Here is a 19,460-nt window from a genome sequence, read left to right as displayed (position 1 = left end):
CTGAACTTACCGAATCAGTTAACGTAAAGGAAGGTATCATTGATCATAAGGCTGTGACAGCATCTATGACGACGAGTCCTGCAAGGAATGTTAAGAAAGGTAGGAGTATATAGTTGCTCAGCAAGGGAGAAAGGATACAAATTTCAGAATATCTCAGCAGTCAGCATCAAATATTCGGTGAAGACGACGAAGATGTGGAGAAGAAATGGAAAAAATCCAAATTCATCGTTGAATATGTCCTATACAAGTAAGTTCCGAGTAATGTCATAATCGATAGGAAAGATCCACCCTGGTTTAATAGCCCTGTTAGAAAAGCGCTATGTAAACAAAGAACACTTCATCTCAGATGCAAGACAAATAAAAACCTAGCTGACAAACAAAAGCTGAACGAAGCTAAAATGAGCGTAAGGAGAGTAATGAGAGAAATTTTCAATGATTTTTAAAGTAAGACATTGTCAACCGACCTGAGTACAAACACTAAGAGATTTTGGTCCTATGTGAAATCAGTAAGTGGGTCAAAATCATCTATTCATTCTCCCAGTGACCACACTGGCACCGAAACAGAGGATAACAGAGAGAAGGTCGAAATACTGAATTCAGTCTTCCGAAGTTGTTTCACCGCGGAAGATCGTAACACTGTCCCTCCTTTCAATCGTCGTACGAACGTCGAAATGGCAGATATTGACACAGCCGAACGCGGAATTCAAAAAGAGCTACAATCGCTTGGTTGTGGAAAGGCGTCAGCACCAGATGTGATACATACAAGGTTCTGTAAAGATTATGTGGAAGAACTTGGTCCGCTTCTAGCAGCAAGGCATCGTAGACCGCTTTAACAACGAAAGGTACCTAACGACTGGAAAAAAGCGCAGGTCATTCCCGTTTTTAAGAAAGGCAGTAAGACAGAGCCACACAGTTATAGACCCATATCGTTGGCGTCAGTCTGTTGTAGAATTATGGAACATGTTTTATGCGCAGATCCACAGCGCAGTGGACAACGGCGCTCAGGTTGATGCCGTGTTTCTTGATTTCAATAAGGCATTTGATACCGTCCCGCATTGCCGTTTAACGAAAAAAATACAAGCTTTCGGAGTGTCGGAGCAGACTTGTACTGAATTCAAGCATTTCTTACAGAGAGAACTCAACACGTTGCTCGTAACGGAACAAAATCGACAGGTGTCAAGGTAATATCCGGAGTACCACAGGGAAGTGTGATAGGACCGCTGCTGTTTACAATATATATGAATGATATAGTAGAAAGCGTCGGATGCTCTTTAAGGTTTTTCGCAGATGATGCAGTTGTCTATACCAAAGTAGCAACGCCAGAACATAGTACGAATTTGCAAAACGACAAATGGTGCAGGCGCTGGCAGTTGACTCTGAACTTAAATAAATGTGACTACTGTACGGCTACACTATTGATGACAAACAGCTGGAAACAGCGTCTGCCGTAAAATAACTAGGAGTCGCTATCCAGAGCGATCTTAAGACGAATGGCCAGCAGACACCAGACTCAGATTCACTGGAAGAATCTTAAGGAAATGTAACTCATTCACGAAAAAAAGTGGCTTGTAAGGCGCTTGTTCGCCCGATACTTGAGTATTGTTCATCTATCTAGGTTCCCTATCAGGTGGGACTGGTGGAGGAAATAGAGAAAATCCAACAAAAAGCGGCTCGTTTCTTAACCAGAGAGCGTTACGGAGATGCTAAAGAAACTCCACTGGCAGACTTTACAAGAGAGGCGTTGCGCATCACGAAGACATTTACTATCGAAATTTCGGGACAGCTCTTTTCAGTGGGAATCGGACAGCATATTACTTCCCCCACACACATCTCGCGTATTGACCACGAGGAGAAAATTCGAGAAATTAGAGCCAATACAGAGGCTTCCCACGCACTATTCGATAGTGTAACAGGGTTGGAGGATGAGATGGTAACGAAGGTACCCTCCACCACACACCATCAAGTAGTTTGCGGAATGTGATGTAGATTTAGATGCAATTATCAACGCGACATCGAATTAAGAGAGGATCACAAAACTACAAAAATCATACAGAGTTCCATTGAACCATTACTGAATAACGATTTCCTTTAATGACAAATTAATAGCCACTCTACAGGCCTCGAATTACGCAGAAAACACAGTAATCTAGGGAAGTACGAAAACTAAGAAGAAGGAGAAGCAAGAGAGGACAATACTGAGAAGGATCAAAGGGCCGGTTCAGAACGAGAAGATCTGGCTAAAAAGACCGACAAAAGAACTGTAATAACAGTTATAGACGACTACAAATAACATCAGGAAAAGAAGGGCAAAGTTCGTTGATAGAATACATCCTATGAACGAAAATAAACTGACCAAGTAAATTTTTGACATAGTGACACCTAATACAGTGAAAACCAGCTGAGTAAAGCTAATCGTGGGAAACATCAGGATATTGAATATCTCCACAGGGGACATGACTACCGGGAAAAATTTAGAGAAAAATTTAACAAACTACAGCGAAAGCCCAAAGAGAGGAAAACAGGAAAGAAACGGACAGAAGAGAGGGAGAAGAAACACTGTGAATAGAAGAGAGAATTTTGGGAAGAAAGGAAAAAAGAGACGGAAAATATGCGATGAAATTGGTATTGCTTTAGCGCTCTCCTTAAGGGGGAACTAACGATTCTACTGCTAATAATAATAAATAAGGGAGCTTAGAAATTATAGACAATATTGCAAATAATGGTTACCTTGCAGCTATCTGTACTAGTTGACAAAACGGTGAAGCACCCTAAGACTCGGTCGTATGTCGGATGTCGGTCCTATGTCATGAACAAGTGAGCATGTAAATGTGACATGGTGTCAGGAAGACTTGCAACGGCTGAGAGAGTTTTTTTCTCAGTAGTTGAGTGAGGCAACATATTCTGTTCATCAGAATTTTTGTAGCCAGTGAGCAGTTACACAGATCACAGAACCCTGCAATAAATTGTTGTGTACATATATTTCACAAACAGGAGAACGTACATGTGCGATTGACAACCAAATAGAACAGCGGTGCTATAACAGAGACAACGGCATCAGCTGTCAAATAGAAAATTTACAAGTACATCGGAGCAATAACTGTACTCTCACGTGTATTTATAGAATCTGGTCTATCAGCCAATAACACTCAAATTCACATAATTTTCGTAATCTTCAGAAATTAAAGGTAGTAGGCAGTATCGATGGTCAAGAACTTACAGAAAATTTTACAACATCTTACCAATATATATAGATATGTACATTTTGAAGACTGTCAAAGATCGAAAAAGTATCCACACTTTACATTTATAATGAGGCAAGAAGAAACATGAGGCAACAATGAAGGCAACATAAAGTACATAATAGTTGGGTGCGAAACAGTCTGAAAAATTAACTATTCTAACATTCTGCGTCGTGTCTGTTTGTTCTACATCGTGTCTCCCTACCACTTTCGCGCAACGACACTCTGAGCGTGTTTTTTAGGGAATTGACTAGTCTGAACCTGGGACCTGTTGCTGGTAAGGAGATGCCATACCACACATGACATGTAGATTTCAGAAGAGATCAGTGAGACTAGCGATGATACAATCAAATACTTAATGATTTCAGCGTCAGCTCCACAGCACTCCCTGTAAAAGAATCTTAATACTAACTAAATTTAGTGGAATGGGTTCAGGGCTTTCCTATTTTTTGTTACCTGGTAAAATAACGTCGAAAAATCAGTTAAGTTTACCATTGGTAACTTTATTCTACTCACAAAACATCATTTATAAATTGCACTATTGATAAAAGGAAATGTTTTAATACAGGATGGTAAAAACCAACTGCGTTCAACAAAAGTGTGAACGAATATTCCCTGAAAAGGTTTCCAAGTTCTACAATCGATCGAAGGATGACCTATGCCATATCACATCTATAATCTAGGTTTAATTTAAGTTTCACAAAAGAGAAAACTATCAAAATGGTCTACAGTGACCCTCAATTATCTTTAATTACTTATTTAACATGTCGTAAATTACAGTGGCTGATGTGGCTTCTCAATAACTATACAAAAGAAAAATCATCGAGTTTCAGATCTTTTCTTCAAGTGGCAAATGTGAACACCATGAGTTTTAATTAACGATCGACACTAGTATTACGCAAAAAGGGGGTGAAACAGATGAGACTTCTGCAATTCTGAGTGAAGCCTTATGCGCTCAACAATGCGGCATCGCGTGCGTTCATTACCTTGTCGGTGTTCGTCAGGGGGCGGCGGGCAGCACAGCTCCGGCCACCTCGCCATCTCGGAAGCAACTACTTTCCTAACTTCTCCTTACTACAATTTACCGAAGTTGGTTAAAAAAACTATCTGGCTGTGTTTTCATCTGACCAACCAGGGTCTCAATGTTAACCTTAAGCTCTGCCTACAAAAATTCTGTCTATCCAATGAGAACCGTATACTTTTCGTGGTGGGGCCATGTTTTTAAAGTTTGCAACGTAGCAGAGACGCGAAAAAGTGCCACGCTAAAACTTGCAGCTGGGGTTGTCCTAGTGGTTAGCTGGCGGCTTGGGTGTCCAGTCCGTCCCTTATCCTAGGGCCTTCTAGCTTAACACGGTTCTGCTCTCGGCTTCTGTCCTCGTTTCTCCCCTCGGAACTGCGTCTGCCTCACGGTGGGAAGGTACGACATGCATTTAGGCATTCTTGTGTTAGTCTGTGGTATTCCATTTGCTCAATCGTTACTCGTATTACTTTGGTTAATTTAATGTGACGATTTATTCGGAGCTATGTGGCACACTACTGGATTTGCTTATCATGTCAGGGTTTTCATGGAAGGTGTTGGATTTTCCTGACACCTTACACTATGATCACTAGTCATACAGGGCCTTCATATGATGTATGTGGTTCAAAAAAACCGTGTACATTTATAACCACGCCAAACAGTCCAGAACTACACGAGCATATGAACATAGGTAAGAGACATTAACGAAAATGGCAAGGTGCTAGCAACGCCAAGAGGAGATCCCGCAAGTTGCAACCATAACTGTTTACAGTTCGACAGATGGGCATGGGCAAACTCCGTTACATTCTCGCAACTTTTATGGTTTCAGAGTGATACGTTTCGTTATCCCTCGACAATACACAATAGTTATCTGTAACGGAGGCGAGTCCATAGGCTTCTTGTCTTGTGGGCTGGCCATTGGACTGTGGATGTCCCACCAACGGCGCTAATCAGACTCGTCATAAAGGAAGTGTGCACCCCTGATCTTCTCAGTTCTCGCTTGGTGACTTGCAGCACACAAAATAAAATCAACTTTTACTACGTTCAAGACATAACTTGTAAGGTGTCAGGCAAATCCAACACCTTACATGAAAACCCTGACATGATAAGCAAATCCAGTAGTATGTCACATAGCTCCGAATAAATCGTGACATTAAATTAACCAAAGTAATACGAGTAACGATTGAGCAAATGGAATACCACAGACTAACACAAGAATGCCTAAATGCATGTCGTACCTTCCCACCGTGAGGCAGACGCAGTTCCGAGGGGAGAAACGAGGACAGAAGCCGAGAGCAGAACCGTGTTAAGCTAGATAAGGGAGGGGCTGGGCACCCACGCCGCGAGCCTACCTGTACGACTATACAACCCGCACGTTTTAGCGTGAGGCTTTTTCGCGTCTCAGGTACGTCAAGGATCACCACCAGCCCATGTTAAAAGCTAGAGCCCTCCAGAAAAGCAGTATAGATGTTACGATAACACAAAAAGGGCCACTACCACCCGCAAGTTTTAGCGTGAGACTTTTTCGTGTGACTGTTACATTACGATCACTCCCCAGCCCATGTTAAAAGATAGAGCCCTCCAGAAGAGCAGTATAGATCTTACGATAACGCTAAAAGGACCACACCAGCCGCAGGTTTTAGCGTGAGACTTTTTAGCGTCTCTGTTACGTTGCAAACTTTAAAAACATTGCCCCACCACGAAAAGTATAACGTTTCTCATTGGATAGACAGAATTTTTGTAGGCGGAGCTTAAGGTTAACATTGAGACCCTGATTGGTCAGATGAAAACACAGCCAGATAGTCGTTTTTTTTAACCAACTTCGGTAAATGTAGCAAGGAGAAGTTAGAGAAGAGTTGCTTCCGAGATGGCGAGGTGAGCGGAGCTGTGATGCCCGCCGCTGCCCTGACGCTGCCTAAACACCGACAAGGTAATGAACGCACGCGATGCCGCATTTTTGAGCGCATAAGGCTTCACTCAGAACTGCAGAAGTCTCATCTTTTTCACCCCCTTTTTGCGTAATACTAGTGTCGATCGTTAATTAAAACTCATGGTGTTCACATTTGCCACTTGAAGAAAAGATCTGAAACTCGATGATTTTTCTTTTATGTAGTTATTGAGAAGCCACATCAGCCACTGTAATTTACGACATGTTAAATAAGTAATTAAAGATAATTGAGGGTCATTGTAGACCATTTTGATAGTTTTCTCTTTTGTGAAACTTAAATTAAACCTAGATTATAGATGTAATATGGCATAGGTCATCCTTCGATCGATTGTAGAACTTGGAAACCCATTCAGGGAATATTCGTTCACATTTTTTGTTGAACGCAGTTGGTTTTTACCATCCTGTATTAAAACATTTCGTTTTATCAATAGTGCAATTTATAAATGATGTTTTGTGAGTAGAATAAAGTTACCAATGGTAAACTTAACTGATTTTTCGACGTTATTTTACCAGCTAACTAAAAATAGGAAAGCCTTGAACCCTTTCCACTAAATTTAGTTAGTGTTAAGATTCTTTTACAGGGAGGGCAGTGGAGCTGACGCTGAGATCATTAAGCATTTGATTATATCATCGCTAGTCTCACTGAACTCTTCTGAATTCTACATGTCATGTGTGGTCTGGCGTCTCCTTACGAGCAACAGGTCCCAGGTTCAAACTAGTTAATTCCCTACAAAACACGCTCAGAGCGTCGTTGCGCGAAAGTGGTAGGGAGACACGATATAGTACAAACAGACACCACCATGAATGTTTAGAAACTTACAAATAACGCAATAACGTCACTTAGCTGTGAAGGTATTTGTTCGCCGAAATGTTTGGTATTCTACAGTTGGAAGTTCAGAGAGAAAGACACAATGTGTGAAGGGCAGAAAAAAGAAGAGATACGGGAGGATGTAGAGAGGCAGAAGAAACGCATATTCTCAACTAAACACGGAAGCCAAAAAGGCTTGCTAACATCGCTAACCGTCCTGAGGATCCACAACACTTTCCTTTTTAAATTTTTCTCTGCCCTGTAGAGAATATTATGGTTTTTCACTCGTTGCGGTAACGAGGAAGGAGAGATTGAAAATAAAAATTTCATATCACATACCTTCTTTCACAAACAGAGATTTTAGTATCATGGAAAATATGTAATTATGAATCTTTGATAAGGGGAAATATTTTACCCAAGGGTAAGTAAAGGAGGGCATATTCGGTCGTTTTCTTATGCATTCATGTTCAGCATTGTGTCCAATTAACGCCCAGCGAAATTCTGCCAAAAAGTTGCAGTTCCACTGCCCCACAAACCGCTTTTGCATTACTATAATATCCTGGCAAAACCGTTCACCGTTTTCATCTTTGGATCACGATAAATCTTATGTTGCAAACATCAAGTTATTCACAATGTCTTTAAATACTGACAGCAAAAATCACTATACCAAAATGTAATCAATATAGAGTAATGAAAGTTTCGCAATACATTTGTCTAGGGAAAGCCTTTAAGTTATTCACACTTCAAGGTCACAGATTAGCATGAGACAAGCCTTTGCAAATGCGAAATGCTGCTACATTAATATTCGGTGTAAACATCATAATGTTGAATGCAAGTATGCAAACGAGCGTGTATTACGTTGCACAGGTGCGAGCTGTGGGAACGAGATCCATCCCTGACGCACTTGGTGGATGACGCCGGAGGTGTCGTCCGATGATGCCCCAATTGAGCCCAACGGGACACAGATGTCGTGATCGAGCAGGCCCTGACAACATCTCGACACTCAGTAGGGCATGTTAGATTTCAACAGCAGTAGGTGAGTGAGAGTTATCCTGTTGAAAATCTCCCACAGAAATGCTGTTCATGAATGACGAACAAAGTTGCACCCCGGGTGCATGGGCTAACCACGAGAGTGCTCCTGTTGTCCTACGAAATCGGACTGTAGACCATAATTCCAGGTGTTGTTCCAGTGTGTCTACCACGCAAACACAATGGTTGCATGCCCTTGACTGGCATCTTTCTAATTAACACACGATCATCACTGACACGGAGGCAGAAACAGCTGTCACCAGAAAACACAAGACCTCCTCCCTGCTCTCCTACGAGCTTCACTCACAAATGGCAGTGGTTTGGAGACGATGGAATGCACGCTACAGAGGTTGTGGCCCGGAGCCATCCTTGAAGTAATCAGTTTGTAACAGTTTCGTTGTTTCAGTGTGGCGACAATTGCTGCTCAAATTACGGCTGCTGATGCAGTACAATGCGCCATTGCCATAGGTCGAACACGACGGTCTTCCCGCTAATAGAGCATTGTGGCCGTAGGTACCACTGCCAGCAATCATGTACATTGGCTACGTTCCTGCCACTTCTTTCTGCAATTACGCATAAAGAACATCCAGCTTTTCGTAGCCCTATTATGCAGCCTCGTTCGAATTCGGTGAGGTGTTGATAATGGCGTCATTGTCGCCTTAAAAGCATTTTTGGCTAACATCAATTCTCCATGTCCAATCTCAAATATTACTAAGCGTGTATGTACAGAAAATCTGATAGAGGCACTCTTAAACGACTGGCGCTTAATTCGAATAGACATCATCTTTCAGATGTAGAAACACGCCTACCAACTTTCGTTTACGCCCCACAACTCCTTGCTGCTGAGATTTTTTTCCGTCGATGTAGTCATCACATTTTTGATTTCTAAAAATGTGCACACACACTGACTTGAATGCATTCCATGCATCTTTCTCAGTCTCATTTAACGAATTGATAAGATCCGTATCTTGCTTAAGCTGTCTTATATGGGTGCTAATAAACACTCCTTTAGGGGATATTTCTCTTCAAATCTGCGAGAGCTTCCCCTTTTTCTGTCCAGCGCTTTTACGAATATCTTCGTCAATTCCATTTTAGCGTGCAGATGTGGGAGATAACCATCTTCGGGGTTAAAAAAACTCACTCGACACACTCAATTTACCTGGTGTGTAAACGTTTCACTTAGGCTGATCTTTGTAGATGTAAAGTTCTTTCTTTTTGCGACTGTCCCACCCGCACAGAAAGGAGCAGTATTTCTTGTGACTTATTTGCATATCAGCCAATAGCCGTATTGCTTTCAGGTCTACACATGCCATAGCGTAAGTAACCTCACAAATCTCTCATAGGCACGTAAGTCTATATCTTGTTAACCGAATATCTGATTGGCACTAAGGAATATTATTACCATTACAAAGGAGGACTGTCATTAAACTTGATTTCGAGGAAGAGTAAAGAGTCTCTGTTTCTCAGGTTTGTGAACATGACGCAGTGCTGCAGACAAACCATTAATCTCAGTACAGTGCAGAAACTCCGTGGAGGAAGAGAAAAAAGGTTTCTAAATCATTGTGGCTCGCAAATACACGAAATCATTTTAATACCATGAGCGAACAAATACCATCCTTGCTATCATGAGGCCAGTAACTCAGGTTGTGCCTGTGACAGGTTCAAGTCGCTACAGAGGTCGTTAAGTTCTCCCTGCGTAATGCGAAGAATTGATGTTGAATACTCCTCATCAACCAGGGCTATGCTGAATGCTGCTGCTGCTTTCGTTCCCACTGGTTTCAGATAGCTTCTCCATATGTTGTTCATCAATTTGTTGGCTTCAGACGTGGAGAATCGTCACGAAGAACTGGCCTTCCTCATAGAGTAGGTTATTGGCATGATTCTTCTGTTCGCGCTACACCATTGGTACCATAAATGGCGTTGATACCCGAGAACTCTGCAGCCACTTGGCCAAGTCACTTGCACAAGTGCCACAACAAATATGAGTAAAAGGCTTTTCTTGGTCCTAGCTGTGCAGCCAAATACAACTTGTATGCCTTCTTACCTACAGGAACAAGATAATGCTTTTGGCTGTTCGCCATGTACGTAACAAAACATACTGGGTGATTCACCATAACAAGAATAGATTTCCGTAGTCTATTACAGATTAACTATAAACGACTGCACTACATTGTACGTGTCACTGGACAGAGAAAGTTTCAAAACTTGACACAACTGCGCTGTCGTTTGTTTCTAGCAACATGGTGACTATACCACAAGAAAAACTACTTTCTGTGTTGGAATTTGTGCGAAGTCAGTCCATCGTTCAAGTGAATCGTGCTTTCCGCCTTCGATTCGTCAATAACCCGCATCTGGACAAGCGCCTTTATGACTAGCAAACAAAATTCTTGGAAACTGGTTGCATGTGCAAACGGAAGAGCTCTCATCGATCTAGCACGTCTGATGAAAATGCTAAGCATATCTGAGATGCGTTCAACAAACAGGGATCTGTTGAGTTGTGTGTGGAATGAAATGGACTACGGTTTAGATGTTTCTCGAGCAACGCACGGCTCTGTTGAGTGTACTGTAGAGTGTTCAAAGTGGTACAAATGGCTCTATGCACTATGGGCCTTTACATCTGAGGTCATCATTTCCCTAGACCTAGAACTACTTAAACCTAACTAACCTAAGGACATCAAACACATCCATGCCCGAAACAGGATTCGAACCTGCGACCGTAGAAGCAGCGCGGTTCCGACTGAAGCGACTAGAACCACTTGGCCACAGGGGCCGGCTAGGGTAAAGAGTCTGAGCGATCATAAAATGTTGAACCTTCCTGTATCAAGTGACATGCGCATTACGTTTGTGTCTTTCTTACCTTGTGATAAACAATTGAAATGTCTTTTGGCGTTTTATTGGCGTTATTAACACACTGTCTCCACATTTTGTTCAGCTGTTTCCGACGGAATATACTAGTCTATCACAAACTTCACGTAAGCTCCACACATAACACAGTAGTATCTGCCTTTACAGTGTAGCAATAATGCTCTTTCTTACAAATTGCATTAACACTCACCAGGTGGCAGCAACAGGCAGACTTGTGACTGAAGCTTATGTTAGCTAACACTAGATGGACAAAAAAAGATATAAAAATTCACATAGGCAACGGCTTGTATGTGAGTTGAAACTAACTTCAGTTACCGTAACACATATTTCCGTAGCTGAGAAAAAACTACTATCCAGCAGAAACCGTACGTGATGGAGAAAAACTGTTAGGTTGGTACATAGGATCGTAGCGTTTTTGTTTTGCATGTTGTTTTTCCGGTTGCTATAGGTTTATTTATCGAGTGGCACTGGTTATTTATTGTACAGTGTTGCTATTTGAGTCCGTACATTGTCATTTGCTCGCTTGGGGATAGTGAGTGGAAGCTGTGGACGCTAGCAAATAAAGTGCCAAGACGCGAAATCGGAACATTTTGGGCATGTTCGCATTCTTCTGTTTGAGTTCAATAGATGGCTGACATCAGCCGAGGCAGCCAGAAACATTGGAAAGTTCGACAAGAAAACCGTTCTCTAGTTTTAAGGAGGATTATTTTGACATTAGTGACTCTCCATGTTGAAGAAGCCATCGTGGTTTGATGAAGATCGTCGAAGCTCATTAATCTACAATGATCCACGTCGGGATACTCGAGAACTGGCAGCTGTGACGAACTGTCATCATTCCATCATCGTGCGACATTTGTATACAATGGGGAAGATTCAAAACTGGGGCAAATGGACACTGCATGCTCGAAGCGAAAACCACAAAACTCAGCGCGTTGGCATAAGTACACCTCCGCTTGCTCGCCATAAATTGGCTTCTGTATTGTTTACCAGTGACGGGAAATGGCATCCTCATGCTAGCGTAAGAAAAAGAAAGGAATGGTTGAAACCAGGTAAAGCAGCAACTCCAGGTAAGGGATCTACGCGCGTCACCTGGGCGCATCCGCAGAAGATAATGTTATGCATCTGGTAGAACAACGACGGTGTGGTGTGCTGACGATCACTGCAGACATTTATTGTCAACAACTGAGACGTCGTGCACATGGCCAGAAAGCTGTGCGAAGTGATGCTACAAAACAACAACTACCAACAACATTCTGTTAGATGATGATGATGATTTTTGGTTTGTGGATCGGTCAACTGCATGGTTAGCCGCACCCGTACAAGTTTTCAACCATTGCTCAGTCCAAACACGCCACTTTTATGAATGATGATGAAATGATGAGGAAAACACAAACACCCAGTCATCTCGAGGAAGGTGAAAATCCCCAATCCCTCAGGGAATCGAACCCGGGACACTGTGCTCGGGAAGCGAGAACGGGACCGCGAGACCACGAGATGCGGACACATTCTGCTAGACTCAGACTAACACTATACAGAAGTTCTGTTAGAAGTCATTCCGCACACATCTTATTCAACCGATATTAGGTCCTCAGATTTTCAGCTCCCCCCCCCCCCCCTCTCTCTCTCTCTCTCTCTCTCTCTCTCTCTCTCTCTCTCTCTCTCTCTCTCTCTCTATCGAACTATTTTCAAGGAACCTCCTCCATGGCTGAAAAGGCATTCCGAACATGAAAAGGCATTCTTCGCCTCAAAACCATATGATATCTGCAATCGCGGATTCGAAAGAGTTTGCATGCTGTCGTAAACAATAAAGGAGAATATATACTGAAGCGCCAAAGAAACTGGTATAGGCCTGTCTATTCAAGTACAGAGATATGAAAACAGAATACGGCGCTGTGCCTATGTAAAACAACAAGTGTCTGGCGTAGTTGTCAGATCGATTACTGCTGCTCCAATAGCTGGTTGTAAGATTTGAGTGAGTTTGAACATGGTGTTATATCCGGCGCAAGAGCGATAGGACACAGAATCTCCAAGGTAGCAATAAAGTGGGGGTTTCCCGTACAACCATTTCACGAGCGTACTGTGTACATGAAGAATGCCACAAAACATCAAATCTCCGAGATCGCTGCTGACAGAAAAAGATCCTGTAACAACGAGACCAACGACAACTATCGAGAATCGTTCAACGTGACATAAATGCAACCCTTCCGCAAATTGCTGCAGATTTCAATGCTGGACCATCAAAAAGTGTCAGCATGCGAACCAATCAACGAAACATCATCGACATGGGCAGTAGATGATTGCACGAAACAAGACTTTACGCCTCCTCTGGGCGCCAGCCTCGGTGGCCGAGGGGTTCTAGGCGCTTCAGCCCGGAACCGCGAGACTGCTACGGTCACAGGTTCGAATTCTGCCTCGGGCATGGATGTCTGTGATGTCCTTAGGTCAGTTAGGTTTAAGCAGTTCTAAGTTCTAGGGGACCGTGACCTCACATGTAAAGTCCCATTGTGCTAAGAGACATTTGAACAATTTAAACTTCCCCTGGCCCTGTCAACATTGGATGTTGACGGTTGGAAACACGTTGCCAGCTCGGACGAGTCTCGTTTCAAATTGTATCGAGCGGATGGACGTGTACGGGTATGGAAACAATCTCATAAATCCATGGATCCTGCATGTCACCAGGGGACTGTTATAGGTGGTGGAGATGTTTAATGGTGTGGGGCGTGTACAGTTGGAGTGATATGGGATTCCTGATAACGCCTGCATACGACTCTGATAGGCGACACGTACGTAAGCGTCCTGTCTGATCACCTACGTCCATTCACTTGCACTGTGCATTCCGACGGACTTGGAGAATTCCAGGAGGACAATGTGACACCCCACACTTCCAGAAATGCTACGGTTTCACAACACTCTTTTGAGATTAGACACTTCGGCTGGCCACCAAACTCTCCAGACATGAACATCATTTGGCATATCTGGGTTGCCTTGCAACGTGCTGAAATCTCCATCCCCTGGTTTATGGACGGCCTTGCAGGATTCTTTGTGTTATTTCCTTCCAGTGCTATTTCAGACATTAGTCGAATCCATGTCACGTCGTATTGAGGCACTTCTGCATGCTCGCAGGGGTCTCTACACGGTATTATGCTAGTTTACCAGTTTCTTTGGATCTTCAGTGTACTATTGATGACTAAATTGTGTTTTAAGTGTATCCGTTGTGTTTATTATACTTATGAAAAAACGTTATGAAGTTATGCACCAAGCCAATCAAAACAAAACGGAATTCAGCATACGAACACTAGCCATATTTACTTACACCACGAAGATGACTTGCAGCAGACACGAAATTTAACCGACAGGAAGAAGATGCTGTGATTAGAAAATGATTAGCTTTTCAGAGGATTCACACAAGGTTGGCGCCGGTGGCGACCCTACAACGTGCCGACATCAGGAACGTTTCCAACCGATTTCTCATACACAAACAGCAGTTGACCGGCGTTGCCTGGTGAAGCGTTGGTGTGATGCCTCGTGTAAGGAGGAGAAATGGGTACCATCACGTTTCCGACTTAGATAAAGGTGGGATTGTAGCCTATCGCGATTTCGCTTTATCGTATCGCGACATTGCTGCTCGCGTTGGTCGAGATCCAATGACTGTTAGCAGAATATGGAATAAGTGGGTTCAGGAGGGTCACACGGAACGCCGTGCTGAATCACAAAGGCCTCGTATCACTAGCAGTCGAGATGACAGGCATATAATCCGCAGCCTCGTCTCGACCCCTGAGTCAACAGATGGGGACGTTTGCAAGACAACAACCATACGCACAAACTGTTCGACGACGTTTGCAGCAACATGGACTGTCAGCTCGGATACCTTGGCTGCGGCTACTCTTGACGCTGCATCACAGACAGGAGCGATTGCGATGGTGTACTCTGCGACGAACCTGGGTGCACGAATGGCAATACGTCATTTTTTGGATGAATCCAGGTTCTGTTTACAGCATCATGATGATCTCATCCGTGTTTGGAGACATCCGTGTTTGGACGCACAGTGGAAGCGTGTATGGGTCATCGCCATATTGGCGTATCACCCGGCGTGATGGTATGGCGTGCCATTGTTTACACGTCACGGTCACCTTTTGTTCGTATTGACGAAACTTTGAACAGTGGACATTACATTTCAGATGTGTTACGACCCGTGGCTCTACTCTTCATACGATCCCTGCGAAGCCCTACATTTCAGCAGGATAATGCACGACCGCTTGTTGCAGGTCGTGTACGGGCCTTTCTGGATACAGAAAATGTTCGACTGCTGCCCTGGCCAGCACATTCTCCAGATCTCTCACCAAATGAAAACGTCTGGTCAATAATGGCCGAGCAACTGGTACATCACAATACACCAGTCACTACTCTTGATGAACTGTGGTATCGTGTTGCCTCATGGGCAGCTGTACCTGTACACGCCATTCAAGCTGTGTTTGACTCAATGCCCAGGCGTATCAAGGCCGTTATTACGGCCTGACGCGGTTGTTCTGGGTACTGATTTCTCAGGATCTATGCACCGAAATTGCATAAGAATGTCATCACATGTCAGTTCTAGTATAATATATTTGTGCAATGAATACCCGTTTATCATCTGCATTTCTTCTTGGTGTAGCAGTTTTAATGGCCCGTAGTGTATTTTCATGCAGATAGGAAAAAATGTGCTGTGCAGGGCTATCACACAGCAGCCGGAATTAATGAGCTGGGCACAGAGGAGGTGAACGCGGTCTACTGGGCCCGGTACTGAGTGCCCAGCCGGGGCCGCTCGCTGTCGCTGCCGCTGCCGCTGTCGCCCCGCGACGCCGCGCGGCTGCCGCGGAATGCGGCCGTTGGCGCCTGCAGCCGGCGTGTAATTGCAAATTGCGGCGGGCGTCGCGTTTAATGGAGAGGAAGTGACGCCATTAGCCGCACAGCGCGCCCACAGCCCGCTGCCACGCCGTCTTTGTCTCGCACTGACGCCGTCTGCTCCTTCATACGCGCTCACAGACAACAGCGTACCACGGTACACTTGACAGAATGCTGCGAGAAAAAAAAATTGCATACACTCTAGAAAAGCCAAAAACGCCACAATATCTCTACCACGTGGGGCATATATGATAATGTCCCGTGCCGCCACATTCTGAGTAGAATACCCTGAAACGTTCCTTACAACCATTGTGGGAACTAAGGTGGCGGCTCGAGATGTCCTATTCACAAAGTGTGGCATGCGGAACTTTGCTCTGTAGGCTTCCACGGAAATGATTGTAAGCGGATTTAAATTTGAATCATGTGTTATTTATAATCCTAAAAATAAATTGTGTCTCTGACTAACAAAAACAAGTTCAAATACGTGGGAAATCTTAAGGGACTTAACTGCTAAGGTCATCAGTCCCTAAGCTTACACACAACCTAAAGTATCCTAAGGACAAACACACACACCCGTGCCGGAGGACTCGAACCTAAATTATCCTAAGGCCAAACACACACACCCATGCCCGAGGGTGGGCTCGAAACTCCGCCGGGACAGTCCACGACTGCAGCGCCCAAGACCGCTCGGCTAATCTCGCGCGGCACTGACTAACAATTATAGTTGCAAATACCTTTAGGTACGTGGTCTGTTACAAAAATATCCGAACATTGGCTGGAGGAAACGAACTGCCCGCATCTCGTGGTCGTGCGGTAGCGTTCTCGCTTTCCACGCCCGGGTTTCAGGGTTCGATTCCAGGCGGGGTCAGGGATTTTCTCTGCCCCGTGATGGCTGGGTGTTGTGTGATGTCCTTAGGTTAGTTAGGTTTAAGTAGTTCTAAGTTCTAGGGGACTGATGACCAAAGATGTTAAGTCCCATAGTGCTCAGAGCCATTTGAACCATTTTTGAAAATAAACTGACTTACTTGGAGCGTAGGACACCTAATAATCTTCAAAGTAGTTCTCTTGAGGCTACACACACGCCTTCCAGCGGTGCTGTCACTGTTGGAAGCTTGCCGTAAAAGCCTCTTTCGGAAAGGGGTTTAGATCAGCTGTATTTTCTGCCATGATGTCCTCTCTTGTCCGAAATCGCATGCCTTTAAATGGCCTTTTGAGTTTGGAAGCAGCCAGAAGCAACAAGGGTCCATATGAAGAGAGTAAGGGGCCTGTTGAAACAAAGTAATCTGGTTTTTCGCCCAAAAAGTCTGAATCATTTGTGGGGCATTTTCTGGGGCAATGTGGTGATGGTAGCGCCAATTTCCTGTTGACCGCAAGTCCGGACTTTGGCGCCGCACAGCATCAAGTAGGTGACGGAGAACATCCCTCTAGAACTCTCTGGTGATTGTTTGACCCTGTGGTGCGTACTCGTGGTGTACCTCACCGGGGAGGAGAAGAAATCACTCAGCATCACTTGCTGCGCACCAGAGGGGCCTGCTTTGGTCTTGGTGGCAAGGAATGCGTGACACGAAGGTCCCACATCACTACCGCTTTCAGTTTGGCTTGTCATTGCGGCATTTCGATGGCTGACCGGAGCGTGGCTCGCTCTCAACCGATGTGCCACTCCTTAAGCTGTGTCACGCACATAGCATCGTCGCCGAAAGCCGTATGAATCTTACAAATGCTTTCCACCTGGCTGTCACCAAGTCCTTGGCATAGTTTGATGCAGCGGCGCTGATCCAATCGTTCCGTCATTTTCCTTGGAACGCTATGCACTACCTCACGCAACTGCTGCTTGCCAGCAACTGACGCTACTGACGCGAAAGAGTTCACACATATGCTAATGTTCAAGATCGGCTCATGCAACATTCAGATCCATCAGGTTTCCGTAAAATAAATATCAGACACTTTTCGAACAGACCTCGTAATACATAAAAAATTCTGCAACCACATAGGTTCTTATAATAACAAATATTCCTGTACTCTGGGAATCGGAGTAGGGGGAGCAGATGCAGGAATCCTGCAAGGTCCTGCAGGGAAATGTTTGCCGTTGGCTTCCTCTGACCTGTTATGAAGTGTCAAGAGCATCTACGTCGTGTTGTTGCCTGTGATTAGTCCTCGTGTATGTAGTGATGGGTTTGTACCGCCATGGATGAACGGAAGAGTGAGGGTGAAACTCGCTGCTGACAAATATCCTACTTCCCTTGAAAAGTACTAACGGAGCTGCCGAGCTTATCGTTCCCAGCTGATGGTCTTACCACAGTCAACAGTGTCACGTACCGACTCTTCATTTAATCCAGGACAATGGCGGAAAGACTGGTGGTCAGAAACTTTACGACACCAATTTCCCACCTCCTGCCGCCAAAATATTGGCTCTGAGAATTTCATCCACCATCGTGATTCGAACTGGCTTACCTCCGACATAAGTACCACCACACACACACATGCTTTAATGACCTCGGTTACGGAAGCGGCTTAGTATCGTTTAGAAAAGTATAAATCGAAGACTTTGCTAATAATAAACCTGTTAAATCTCCAGTTATGACCCAGAAGACAAATCAAAGGTAGAACAAACTTGACCTTCAAACCGTAAACTACTGTTATTTGGATATTTGTGGTAAGTTCCTATGGGGACAAACAGCTGAGGTGATCGGTCACTAGGCTTACAAACTACTTAATCTAACTTTAACTAGTTGTTGTTGTGGTCTTCAGTCCTGTGACTGGTTTGATGCAGCTCTCCATGCTACTCTATCCTGTGCAAGCTGCTTAATCTCCCAGTACTTAATGCACCCTACAACCTTCGGAATCTGCTTAGTGTATTCATCTCTAGGTCTACCTCTACGATTTTTACCCTCCACGCTGCCCTCCAATACTAAATTGGTGACCCCTTGATACCTCAGAACATGTCCTACCAACAGATCCCTTCCTCTAGTCAAGTTGTGCCACAAACTCCACTTCTACTCAATTCTATTCAATACCTCCTCATTAGTTACGTGATCTACCCATCTAATCTTCAACATTCTTCTGTAGCACCACATTTAGAATGTTTCTCTTCCTGTCCAAAGTATTTACCGTCCATGTTTCACTTCCATACATGGCTACACTCCATACAAATACTTTCAGAAACGACTTCCTGACGCTTAAGTCTATACTCGATGTTAACAAATTTCTCTTCTTCAGAAACGCTTTCCTTGCCATTGCCAGGCTACATTTTATATCCTCTCTACTTCAACCATCATCAGTTATTTTGCTCCCCAAATAGCAATTACAATGTCATCGGCGAACCTTAACATTTTTATTTCTTCTCCATGGATTTTAATGGCTACTCCGAATTTTTCTTTTGTTTCCTTTACTGCTTGCTCAATATACAGAATGAATAATATTGGGGAGACGCTACAACCCTGTCTCACTCACTTAACCACTGCTTCCCTTTCGTGACCCTCGACTCTTATAAGTGGCATCTGGTTTCTGTACAAATTGTATTTTACCCCTGCTACCTTTAGAATTTGAGAGAGAGTATTCCAGACAACATTGTCAAAAGCTTTCTCTAAGCCTACAAGTGCTGGAAACGTAGATTTGCCTTTTCTTAATCTAGCTCCTAAGATAAATCGTAGGGTCAGTATTGCCTCACGTGTT

The sequence above is a fragment of the Schistocerca gregaria genome, chromosome 4 (genome assembly GCF_023897955.1).
Source record: "Schistocerca gregaria isolate iqSchGreg1 chromosome 4, iqSchGreg1.2, whole genome shotgun sequence".
Lineage (NCBI taxonomy): Eukaryota > Metazoa > Arthropoda > Insecta > Orthoptera > Acrididae > Schistocerca > Schistocerca gregaria.
Note: the sequence above shows the minus strand (reverse complement) of the source record.